Raw genomic sequence first — 13,655 nt, 5'->3', positions numbered from 1 at the left:
ACAGAAGAGTAAAGGAGTGGGAAAATTTGGCAGATGTGGGAAACAGGAAAGGCAAAAATGGCTGAAAAACAATATACTTTGGATGGAAAAATATGTTTTCCTTCTAAAGCATAGCAAAGTTCAATCTGAAAAAATAACCCTGACTGCTATTTAACTCCATAAGTAATTAGTATCTTGACAGTTAAATTAGAGGTTTGGACTGTTCAGTGCTTAAATTTGTTCCTCTTGTACACTGAGACATGCAAAAGAATAGTCTTAACAACATTATTTATAAAATGCAAACTATAGCTAACCCAAATTTCAAATCAAGAGTCAAAGGGAAAAATTATTATATATTATTATAGAGAAAACTATACAGCAATGAAAATAGATAAAGAGAGCTGCATGAAGTAACAGACAACTCAAAAATATAATGTAAACCAAAGATTCCTTACAAACATCTTTATAAAGAGAAAACATAAAATTAAACTTAAGTATTTAAGAATGGTTGCTATGTGGTAAAAGTATGCAGGAAAGTAAGCAGAGGATTACGGTAAATGACAGGAGCATGGTTGTATTTGTGAGACAGGATGGTTTTAACAAGACTGTGGCAAAAGAGAGACTTCTATACTGATACAATGTTATATTTTTGACCTATGTCAATACTTACAGAGTGTTGACTTTAAGATGAATCAATGATTTCCACTTCTTCAGGGTCTCTCTATACACACACAAACACATACACACATATATATATTTCAGAATAATGTTTCAAATACAGTAAAATAAAATAAATAGATAAGAAGACATTGTGTGAATACTGAAGAATGTCCTCGATAAAAATAAGTTATTTGTTTTCCAATGTGCAATATTAGATAAAATAATCCATAGTTCTTTCTTTTTAGAAACTGACTTTTCCTGTTATGTCAGGGCAATAGTTACCGGGTGAAAGTTTTGAAAATTTGAGTTTTATAAAACAGATATGATCATCTTAGCATTTTATAAAATATATAGCATGAGAGATTTATTTAATTTGCATGAAACAAAAATGTCACATTATAGATATCAGAACAAGACAATGAGTATATTTAAAGCAAGTATCTCTGGAATATGTTCTGAGAACACTATCTTCAAAAGGAAGAGCTTATATCACAAAGAATCTTTCTAGAAGGTATAAATCAAGAAAATGTTCATTAAAAAAATGAGTGTAGAGTTTTATTTGTTCAGACTATCCTACAGAAAAATTAAGTTTCTTTAGCATTGTTAGAATTACAGGAAATAATTTATGATCAACAAAACTATAGGGCTCTAACAATTACTTCTAGAGAGTATGGAAATCCAAAAGCTCTAAGTATTTTCAACCTGGTACTTAACTAAATGATGAGGAAATATGCCATCTTATGGAGGAAACATCAATCATGGAAAGTTCACTGCTCTTTGAAAAACCAAATAAGTGAGTCATCCAGGTTAGAGTGCTCTGGAAATTTAGCAAGGTATTTGTTTATTATTTTCTAAGTATATTTGACAGCTGTTGATTGAAATCAGTGAAACACCCTTTCTTTATCCACTTGCCTTACTCTTACATTTAAATTTATACCCTTACTCACACATGCCAGTTATTTTTGAATAATAGGAAAATTTATGCAAACTACATATTTAGGAATGACATTATTAAAATATTACCTATTTAAGGTATGTCCTGTCTAAATCTTTTATTGATAGTTTTTTTAATATAAATTTATTTTAATTGGAGGTTAATTACTTTACAATATTGATAGTTCAAGAGTTGAGTCAATATAACACCAGATTTCAACAGATTCAATTTGTGATGGTTATTCACACTCATCCCACCACAACAAATTTCCATTTCTCTCTGTCAAGCTGGTGACTGCAGACTTCATCACCTGAGCTACCTAGTCCTCTGCATTCTGGTGGAGTTTGGCTAATGGAAGCCATCAGCAAGAAACTGCAGTGCAAGAGGAGAGAGGTTTATTTTTTTTTCTACTGCTCATTCCTGCCCCTTTGCTACCTTATTCTTAACCAATACCTATGGTGTCATGGAGAATTCCTTATGACTAGACAACACAAGAGGGAAACTATGTAGGTCTGGTTTAAAGATAGGTCTGCAAGAAATGCTGGCACCAGACAGAGTAAAGGTTGCTGCATCTGCTGAGCAGCAATATGGATTAAGAATCACAAGCGTGTGCACATCCTTGGAATCTAGTGATTAATGATTTCATCTCATTTTTGAGCTATTTTTCATTTTTATAAATTGTAAAAGTATAAGAAAGCACAAAATTAACCACTAATTATAATTTCTCACACTCACTTGCTATTTTTGAAAGTAATGAGACAATCCATCTATAGAAAGTGTTCTGTCCATTCATGTCCTGCCCACTTTTCTCCCAATATCCCCAAGATCCCTGTTTATTAATTCATTTTAAAAATGTATTGAGCCACTGTCAAACACTGTCTTTGGTGCCAGAGACATGAAAATAAACAGCATAAAAATCTGTTCTCATGGAGCTTATACTCTAGTGGCAGGCTGGGGGAGGTTTGGACAGAGAAAATATAAAAAGTAAAAGATATAAAAAGTCAGATTGCAGTAACTGCTATAGAAGAAATACTCAGCAAGTGAGAGGGAGATCTGGAGGGATTTAATACTTTTTTAACTTAATTAATAATTGAAAAATATATTTATATATTATATACTTATACATAATATATATTATATAGTATATATTTAAGGTGTAAAATGTGATGACTTGGTATGCATATACACTGTAGAATGATTACAAAGATCAAGATAATTAACACAGCCATTACCTCACATAATTAACATAATTTATTCTTTCTGTGTCATGGTAACACTTAAGATCTACTCTCAGTGACTCCTAAGCATCAAATATAATATTTTAAACTATAGCCACCACCTGTACATTAATCCTCAGAGCTTATATGAACTATAATTTGTACACTTTGATCTATATCACCCCATTTCCCTCTCCCCCAAGCCCTGTCATTATGGCTATAATCAAAAAGACAAGAGATAACAAATGTTGGCAAGAATGTGGAGAAAAGGGAACGCTTCTCCACTGGTGGTGCGAATGTAAAATGATACAGTCATTATAGAGAACAGTTTAGTGGTTCTTTAAAAAAATCTAAAATGGAATTATCATATGATCCAGCAATTTCACTTTTGGGTATCTATGCAAAGGAATTGAAATCACTGTCTTGAAGAGATATCTAGCTGCATATCCACGTTCACTGCGGGATTATTGACAATAGCCAAGAGTGATTTTTAAATACAGTTGCCAAGAAAGGCAACTGAAAGTGATGTCGCTAAGTCATGTCTGACTCTTTGCGACCCCATGGACTGTAGCCTACCACACTCCTCCATCCATGGGATTTTCCAGGCAAGAGTACTGGAGTGGATTGCCATTTCCTTCTCCAGAGGATCTTCCCGACCCAGGGACTGAACCTGGGTCTCCCACATTGTAGGCAGACGCTTTACCGTCTGAGCTACCAGGGAAGATAGAAAGGCAACTGATGAAGGGCAAATATCACAAAAGTCAAATATCTGAAAGAATGAGGTAAAATAAATCATATGGATATCTGGACAGAGGGCAGTGACAGAAAGGGGAAAGAGAAAACATGAAACTCAATGATACTGATTAAAATGTATCTAATGCCAGTGTGGCTGGAATGGAGTGTGAGGAGAACAGTAGGAGATGAAGGAAGAGAGGTACCAGGGAGCCATACAATAAAGGGCCCAAAAGGTCATTTTATTCTAGCTTTTTTAGTGTGAGACAAGGAAATACTGGAGAGTTTTTAGCAGAGGATGTGATAGGGGAACTTATACATGAATTTGCAGTTTGGAAGAGAAGTCTGAGTTTTTATCTTTAAAATAATAACCTACATTTAATCTACTTTTTCAAATATACTCAGCTGTATGTGTGTGTTGTTATATACAAAAAGCTCTCCCTAATATGAGGTTATGAAAGGATTCTTTTATTTTTTCATCTGTTTTAAGTACTTATTTAAAACTTTTGTCTACCTGGAATGTATGTCTTTTTAATCCACCTGGAATGTATGTCCTTTTATTCCCAATTGGAAAGGCAGGCTTTCCAACATCTTTATTGAAAAGCATTTGCTTTCTACAATGCTTATGATGCCACCTCTGTCATATATCAAATGTCCACATGTGCATAGATATGCTTCCTGACTCATAATTCTCTTTAAATAGCTTGTGAAACAAAACATTATTTTAGTTTGTTACAATTTATAAATACCTTTCTATCTGTAGGGTGAATTCCTCTGTTTGTTCTAATTTTACTAAAAAAATAGCTAAACACATAATTTTACACCCTCATATAAACTTACTCTGTTCATTAAGTACTCTATTGGGTTTGTCATTAGGTATACATAGGATTTTGAAGAAATAAGGGATAATTGACATTATTAAAAATACTGTGCCTAGTTTTATCCAGGAAACCTGTCTATCTTTCCATTTATTCAGGCCTTCTTTTATGCACTTCAAGCATGTTATATAATTTTCTATATAAAAAGTGTTACAGAGTTTAGGTTAAGCTTCCTGGTTGTGGGGGTGGGGCTTAAACTGTATTGCTTTTGCAAAGTATTTTATTTTCCTACCCCAGTTAGTTATTGTTGCTATAAAGCAATGGTTTTGATTTTTAAAGTTGATCTTGAATATACTATACTTGCTGAAGCAATTGGTACATTCTAATAATGTCTCCACTGGTTTTCTTTAATTTTATAAGCAAATATCTGACACAGAGACAATGATTTTTATTTGTTTGTTCTGTTACTATCTAACAGCACTTTCAGAATAATGATGGATTGTAGCAGAAATGGAACCAATCTTAACTTATCCGTGTGTTTAGTGAGAACGCAGCTCATCTTTTAACTGCCTTTCTAATCTTCTGAATGCTTTTATGTCAAAGGAAATCCCACTGTCTCTAGTTTACTAAGTGTATTAACATACATGTGGCAGTGCTCTCAAAAGTTTCTTTTGCTTCTATTAAAAGATCATCTGGCCTTTCTGCTTCATGTATTAATATAGTGAATGACAGTGATAAGTTTTTAAATATGGAACTCTCTCTGCCTTTCTGCCTGGAGAAGGAAATGGCAACCCATTCCAGCATTCTTGCCTGGAGAATTCCATGGACAGAGAAGCCTGGTGCGCTACAGTTCATGTGGTCACAAAGAGTCGTACACAACTGAGTGATTAACACTTTGGCTTTCTGAGATAAATCCTATTAGGTCATGATTTTTACCATACTATCAATTTTAGTTACTAATGTTCTTATATGCATACATATCATATAAGGGAGTTTCACCAATAATGTTTTATTATTATCTTGTTCTTTTCTGGTTTCAGTATTAAGGACCTATTAACTTCATATAGTAAACTGTGAAGAGCTCTTTATTCAGTAATCATCACCTTGGCCTGTAAGCATTTATATTAGGTCAAGTGCACTCTTACAACTGAAATGTTGAGTAGTAAAAATGTCCGTTATAAGAATGTCCACAACAAGAATTTAATTAAAGCTCAGGTTTCAAAATAACATACACACAACTATATATATATATAAAGATAAATATATATAAAAAATATATAAATATATATATAAAAATAGATAGATAGATGTAGATATAAATATACACATTTTGGCCTTACTTAAAAAAAAACACTCATACACACAAAGAGAAAACTATCTAGACTGAAACATTAACAACAATAATTTTAGATTACATAATTATGTGTCATTTTTCCTTTCCTTTTTATATTCCCATTTTCTTTATTTTCCATATTATACATATATTTCTTTTCTGTTATGGTAAAAAAAAATAAAACAGTAGAAATAAAATGAAGTGGTAAGATAGATGACTACTACTTTCTTTGCAGTTCTAACAATCTATGAAGCTATGCCAAATAAACACCAATTCCTGACTCATATATTCTATGCTTATATGCCTTGGTTGGGCTTCCAGTTATTAACAGTCATTTCACCCAAAAATGTACGCTACTTTTACCACACCACCTCCAATTACCTCCTCCACACTACTATGCTAAATATCAATATAGGGATCATCATCACCATCAGCATTAGATAACCAGTTTTACTATTTCTTAGTTTTAACAATTTATTTTAATTATGTGCAGAAATAACTCAAGAAGAGCATGGACAAAAATATCAAAACATTTGATAACAAAAAGACCTGTGGTTACACAAGATGTGACAAATATTCAGTTAAATTCTACACTGTTGGTTACATATGTTGATGTTTTATTTTGGATGATGTTGAAAGCTTTTTATTTTTTTTTATATAGACTCACTTTATTTTTTTTCTTTTTTTTTAATTTAAATTTACTTACTTTAATTGGAGGCTAATTACTTTACAATATTGTACTGGTTTTGCCATACATGAACATGAATCTGCCACGGGTGTACACATGTTCCCAATCCTGAACCCCCCTTCCAGCTCCCTCCCTGTACCATCCCTCTGGGTCTTCCCAGTGCACCAGCCCCAAGCATCCTGTATCCTGCATTGAACCTGGACTGGCGATTCATTTCTTATATGATATTATACATGTTTCAATGCCATTCTCCCAAATCATCCCACCCTCTCCCTCTCCCACAGAGTCCAAAAGACTGTTCTATACATCTGTGTCTCTTTTGCTGTCTCCCATACAGGGTTATCCTTATCATCTTTCTAAATTCCATATATATGTGTTAGTATACTGCATTTCATTAAGAATGAAAGCTCCTGAGAAATGGAACTTTATGTTTTCTAATCTCAAAGCAAAGAAACATTTTTGAAAATATATCTGTAGCATCTAACATGATTCTACGTGTCATGGAATTTTATAAAAATAAACACCTTATTTCTCCACGTACTTTTACTTTACTGGATCCCTACTAACACCAAAAAGATGTTATATATATATATATATATATATATATATATATATATGAAAAAAAGTGAAAGAGTCAGTTGCTCAGTCGTATCTGACTCTTTGAGACCCCATGGACTATATATAGCCTTCTAGGCTCCTCCGTCCATGGAATTCTCCAGGCAAGAATACTGGAGTGGGTTGCCATTTCCTCTGCCAGGGGATCTTCCCAACCCAGGGATCAAACCTTGGTCCCTCACATTGCAGGCAGATCCTTTACTGTCTGAGCCACCATACATAAACACACACACACACACACACACACACACACACACACATATTTATTTATTTATTTATTTTATTCTAAGGAAGTCAAGAAAGGGATTCTGAGCAATTTTTTGAAGACATCCTAGTATACAATGAAGAAGGAGAGAGAGGAGATGAAAGGAAAGAAGAAAAGGACAACATAAAGTTAAGATTGTTTTTCCATTCAGTTTGTTCAAATACTCTTTATGATCAGTTAATATGAATGGATCAAATTGCCAACATCTGTTGGATCACTGAAAAAGCAAGAGAGTTCCAGAAAAAAACATCTACTTCTGCTTCATTGATTACGCCAAAGCCTTTGACTGTCTGGATCACAATAAACTGGGGAAAATACTTAGAGAGATGGGAATACCAGACCACCTGACCTGCCTCCTTTTCAGGTCAAGAAGTAATAGAACTGGACATGGAACAAGAGACCAGTTCCAAATCGGGAAAGGAGTACATCAAGGCTGTATATTGTCACCCTGCTTATTTAACTTACATGCAGAGTACATCAAGTGAAATGCTGGACTGGATGAAGCACAAGCTGGAATCAAGATTGCCAGGAGAAATATCAATAACCTCAGATACACAGATGACACCACCCTTATGGCAGAAAGTGAAGAAGAACTAAAGAGCCTCTTGATGAAAGTGAGAGAGTGAAAAAGTTGGCTTAAAACTCAACATTCAGAAAACGAAGATCATGGCATCTGGTCCCATCACTTCATGGCAAATAGATGGGGAAACAATGGAAACAGTGACAGACTTTATTTTGGGGGGCTCCAAAATCACTGCAGATGGTGATTGCAGCCATGAAATTAAAAGACGCTTACTCCTGGGAAGGAAAGTTATGACCAACCTAGACAGCATATTAAAAAGCAGAGACATTACATTGCCAACAAAGGTCCATCTAATCAAAGCTATGGTTTTTCCAGTAGTCATGTATGGATGTGAGAGCTGGACTACGAAGAAAGCCGAGTGCCGAAGAATTGATGCTTTTGAACTGTGGTGCTGGAGAAGACTCTTGAGAGTCCCTTGGACTGCAAGGAGACCCAACCAGTCCATCCTAAAGGAAATCAGTCCTGAATAGTCATTGGAAGGACTGATGCTGAAGCTGGAAGTCCAATACTTTGGCCACCTGATGTAAAGAGGTGACTCATTTGAAAAGACCCTGACGCTGGTAAAGACTAAAGGTGGGAAGAGAATAGGACGACAGAGGATGGCATGTTGGATGGCATCACTGACTCAATGGACATAAGTTTGAGTAAACTTTGGGAGTTGGTTATGGACAGGGAAGCCTGGCAGCAGATGGAAAGGGAAGCCTGCTGCAGTCCATGGGATCGCAAAGAGTCAGACATGACTGAGTGACTGAACTGAACTGAATTGAATATGAATGGAAGGAGGACAAAACATTTTATACAATCACTGTTTAAACTATTGTTTTTGTTTTAACATAGTGCTTAAGGAAATGCATTGTTCAAATAAATAAAGACCATTAGAGTTACAGAAACTGAAATACTCGGATTTATGTAAATATTGGTAATATAACAGAAGCATATTTGAATTATGTTCTAATTATATTAATTAAATCCTTAATTGTTATTGTAGAATATCCAGAAAATACAGAAAATAATAAAGGAATATACAGGAAATAAAATATGATACCAATTTCACAGATAAAAATTGACAGTATAATTCTGAATATTTGTCATATGTCCATTCAGTTTCTTTAACTGTTTTCTTCCAAATAATTATTTTTAAATACAAAGTATGTATTTCCAAAGTGCTAGACAAGAAGATACTATCAGTTTCTTTGAAAAGCATGCCATAATCTTGCCATTTTACTGGAAACAGACGTTGTCTTTTTGCAAGCTCACTCCTATCATCTGTGAAGCCCTGAACAAGAGTATAAGTAGAAAACGAATGCCTACATTGTAATATTTTAAAACACTCAAGTTAAAAAGAACTTCTAAAAGAACTGCTCTTAGCTTCAAAATATATATAAAATACATGAGTGAAATCATATAGTATTTTCTGATTTGTTTCACTTAGCATAATAACCTCAGGTTCCATCCACGTTGTCACACACGGCAAGATATAAATTTTATGGTGACAAGTGGAAACTAAAGTTTTGATGGCGAGCACACTATAGGGTATTTAGAAGTAGAAATATGATGTTTTACACGTGAAACATATTGAAGTGTTACTTCAATAAAAAATAAACTCAAAAATATAAATACAAAAAAAATTGTGTTAAGTTCTTGGCTTCATTTGACTAAGAGTCACAAAATAACACAGATAATAAAGTTTAATTACTACTGTTACATGTAGAAAGTCTAGCAATGTTTAGCTGAGCAATACCCCAGGTGGCTCAGATGGTAAAGAATCTGCCTATAATGCAAGAGATCTGGATTTGATCCCTGGGTCGGGAAGATCCCCCTGGAGAAGGGAATGTCAACCCACTTCAGAATTTTTGCCTAGGAAATCCCATGGACAGAGGAGCCTGGCGGGTTATAGTCAATGGGGCCACAAAGAGTAGAACACAACTGAGAGACCAGAAGTTTCACAAAGACGTAATTCATCAGTTATTTTTATATCTATTCTATAAAATATATATAGTCTTGCCTTTATATCAGCAAAAGTACTACTCGTGTTATAACTGAATTTTTACATAATCTGTGTTATAGTAAGTCAACAAAATTAAAAGATGCAATTGCATCCAAAGTGTAAATAATTTGAAATATTTTCACAGAAAATATGAATGCTAGGAAATATAAGAATAAAACAACTGAAATTATTTTCTTATGACTTAAAATATTTTTTCTCCTAATACTTAAAATTATCTATTAAGGTAAAAGACAACCCACACTTCATATTTAATGAAACAAAATTATTTTAAACAGGTAAAATTTTAGATTTACTTTTTTTAAAAAAAAATATTTATTTTTAATTGAAGGATTATTACTTTACAGTGTCGTGTTGATTTCTACCAAACATCAACAGCCATAGGCTTACCTGTGTTTCCTCCCACTTGAACATCCCTCCCACCTCCCTCCCCATCCAACCCCTCTAGGTTGTTACTAAGCCCGGTTTGAGTTTCCTGAGTCAACAGCAAATTTCCATTGGCTATCTATTTTACATATAGTAATGTAAGTTTCCATGTTACCCTCTCCATACATTGTACCCTCTCTTTCCTCCCCCGCAGCCGTGTCCATAAGTCTGTTCTTTATGTCTATGTCTCCATTGCTGATCTGCAAATAGGTTCATCAGTACTCTTTATAAATTCCAAGGAAGTAACGTTCTCTTTGAAGTATCTTTTATTTATTTATTTTTTTAATTTTATTTTATTTTTAAACTTTACATAATTGTATTAGTTTTGCCAAATATCAAAATGAATCTGCCACAGATATACATGTGTTCCCCATCCTGAACCCTCCTCCCTCCTCCCTCCCCATACCATCCCTCTGGGTCGTCCCAGTGCACTAGCCCCAAGCATCCAGTATCGTGCATCGAACCTGGACTGGCATCTCGTTTCTTACATGATATTTTACATGTTTCAATGTAATTCTCCAAAATCTTCCCACCCTCTCCCTCTCCCACAGAGTCCATAAGACTGTTCTATACATCAGTGTCTCTTTTGCTGTCTCGTACACCGGGTTATTGTTACCATCTTTCTAAATTCCATATATATGCGTTAGTATACTGTATTGATGTTTTTCCTTCTGGCTTACTTCACTCTGTATAATAGGCTCCAGTTTCATCCACCTCATTAGAACTGATTCAAATGTATTCTTTTTAATGGCTGAGTAATACTCCATTGTGTATATGTACACAATAGATTTACTTTTGAAATGTAGTTACATTTTAATGTATTTTCTGTAATAACCAAATTATAATAGCTAGTGACACTTAGATGTCCCCTAAGAAACATTTTGTTTATTTTGTGATATTTGCAACTTTGTAGAGCCCAGGGCTGCAGTCCTTATTCTTGGTTTAAGGGAAATACAGCCATTTTGGTTTAATTGTTATGTTCTCACGAGTGAATTCTAGAATTTTTTATTACATTTATTATTTTGTACATTTTCTGTTGGAGTTTAACTGCTTTGCTTTAACGCTTTTGTCCTTATTTTTGAGATCTGGATGACAACCTTTCAAACCTTGGTGTGCGATTTTACACTTTATTTTTGGCCTAAAAGACAGCTTAGGAATTTAAAGTGCCAAGGAACCATATTTAAAATGCATCATTCTAGTTATTCACTTATTCACCTTTAGACACTTTTTATTCAACCAAAGTGAATTATTCACAGCCTGTATTATGAAGTTCAAAATGATATAAAAATCACACAAAATACATTTGGAAGCTTTAATTCAAGCAAAAAGACACCAATCATATATCATTTAGTGGAGATTTAGCCAAGAAGTTTTCACAGAGCCAGAAGCAGAAATCATAAAACAAGAAGTGATATCACAGACTCACAACATGTATAAAGTGTATTTCTGAAGTACAGTGTGCTGGAACACAACCATTTCAACTATATATCAATCAACATTAATAGCCACAGGTACACATTTTTATTTTGTCATGAGTGGATATGAAATGTGTGCTGTTATCAGCTGGGGGCTTAGAGGGTTAGATAGCTTTAAAGGCTGTGAGAGTTTAAAGGCCCTCTGTGACCATTTGCAATTTATTTGTTACATTTGTTGCCATGTTGGGAGATTTATCCTGATTTTTTTTCATGCAATAACACAAAACAAGGAAGCAGATGTTTATTGGAATTTACACCTTTCCATAAAGCTACAGAAGATTGATATTTTCCAATTTTTCATTAATTGGCTAAACTTTTAATAACTAGACACACTGATATTTTATGATATTCTCTGATATCTTCTATTAGAAGGTAGCAGTGCAGTTTTACTGAACCGTTTCAGCAGAGATTCAAACAACATATTGGTCTAGATGTTCACATACAGCCAACAAATTTTTCCTATCTTCAGCTTTTCACACTCTCATAATAACATCATCTATGAAGATACTAGTTTGAGGGCTGCTCTTTCTTAAACATAACCTTTTATCTTTAATGTCCATGCATAGTGGACTGTTCCTCCTTTCTATATTTGGAAATGAAATTCAATGCATAATGATAATTTGCCTAGTTTAGGGCATTACAGTGCTAGCCAAATAAAAACTTCCTAAATGTACACTATGGTAGCAGACCATTTCTTATTTTATGTCACCTTCGGACCATTTCTTATTTTATGTCATGTTCATATTCTGAACTACCAGGTTCAGTTGCCCTTACTCAAGACAGCATTATTTCTTCTGCTTAGCAATATATTCCTGAAGGATGCAGACCATACATCACATCTTTCACTTTAGTATGTATATCTTTTTCAATGCCTAGCATTAAGGTATGCACATTATAGAAGCTTTGTAAAAATCTTATGAATGAATGAAGAATGCTATCAATGTATTAATAACTCGAGAAGCACAAGAAAAATTATTTAACAAAAATCTTTGTCTCTTAACTTATATGAAAAAGTGGGGAAGTCCATTCACCGATTTTTTTTAATGAATATTAGTTATAAGAGAAATTGTTAAGTGAGTGTAGGGACCCTCCACGAATACTCATTCTACTGATAATGGTTGTTGTTGTTTAGTCACTCAGTCGTGTCCGACTCTTTGCGACCCCATAGACTGTAGCCCACCAGGTTCCTCTCCCTGTGGGATTTCCAAGGCAAGAATACTGGAGTGGGTTTCCATTCCCTTCTCCAGGGGATCTTCCCAACCCAGGATCAAACCATGTCTCCTGCATTGGCAGGCATATTCTTTCCTGCTGAGCCATCAGGGAAGCCCGGTGGATACAATGGAGGAAGAAATAAAAAAACAGTCTGATGGATAACAAATTCAGTGGAGAGTACTGAAGAGTAGATTCTAAAGTAAAGAGGTTATGCTATCTTTCTTAGCAACTTTGATAAGTTAGGAAATTTAGGGAGAAGAAAGATGCTTAACCAGTATGTTTAGAAGATTTTTGTGTGTGTGAAGCATTAAGTAAAACTTGTACACAGCTTTCATTAAGAAAATTTAGACTAGACATACATATTGGGTCAAGATGTCTAGAGTCAGATGGCTGTGAGGCTGAACCTGATTCTATTTGAGTTCTATGGGGGTGGGGCTCTCATCTGAGAAATTGTATATACTATGCAAAATCTTATTGCACTTAAGTATATAATAATAATTGAAATGAGCTAAAACCATATTCTTCACTCTTACCAACCTCTCTTGCAAGGTAATTAGTGTAAGACTGGAGTTCATCAGACTTAGAATATTAAGTTTCATAGGATACAACTGATGCGTAAAAGATATTGTATAGAGGAGACTGCTTAACAACCTAGATGAAAAATTTTAGCTGTATGGTGGCCACTAAATTAAAGAAGTCTTTGTTAATGCTTC

At 34.3% G+C, this 13,655-nt stretch overlaps 1 non-coding gene across 1 annotated transcript in view; it reads right to left on the bottom strand.

The window, feature by feature from the left end:
* Positions 1-13,655, bottom strand: part of PPP4R3C (protein phosphatase 4 regulatory subunit 3C) — a 180,564-nt gene that overhangs the window by 121,567 nt on the left and 45,342 nt on the right. Inside the window, exon 3 of the transcript XR_003033531.2 lies at positions 650-700. This is a non-coding gene — a transcript (protein phosphatase 4 regulatory subunit 3C). The remainder of the gene's footprint in view (positions 1-649; positions 701-13,655) is intronic.

The sequence above is a fragment of the Bos taurus genome, chromosome X (genome assembly GCF_002263795.3).
Source record: "Bos taurus isolate L1 Dominette 01449 registration number 42190680 breed Hereford chromosome X, ARS-UCD2.0, whole genome shotgun sequence".
Taxonomy (NCBI): domain Eukaryota; kingdom Metazoa; phylum Chordata; class Mammalia; order Artiodactyla; family Bovidae; genus Bos; species Bos taurus.
This window is presented reverse-complemented; position numbering and strand designations above follow the sequence as displayed.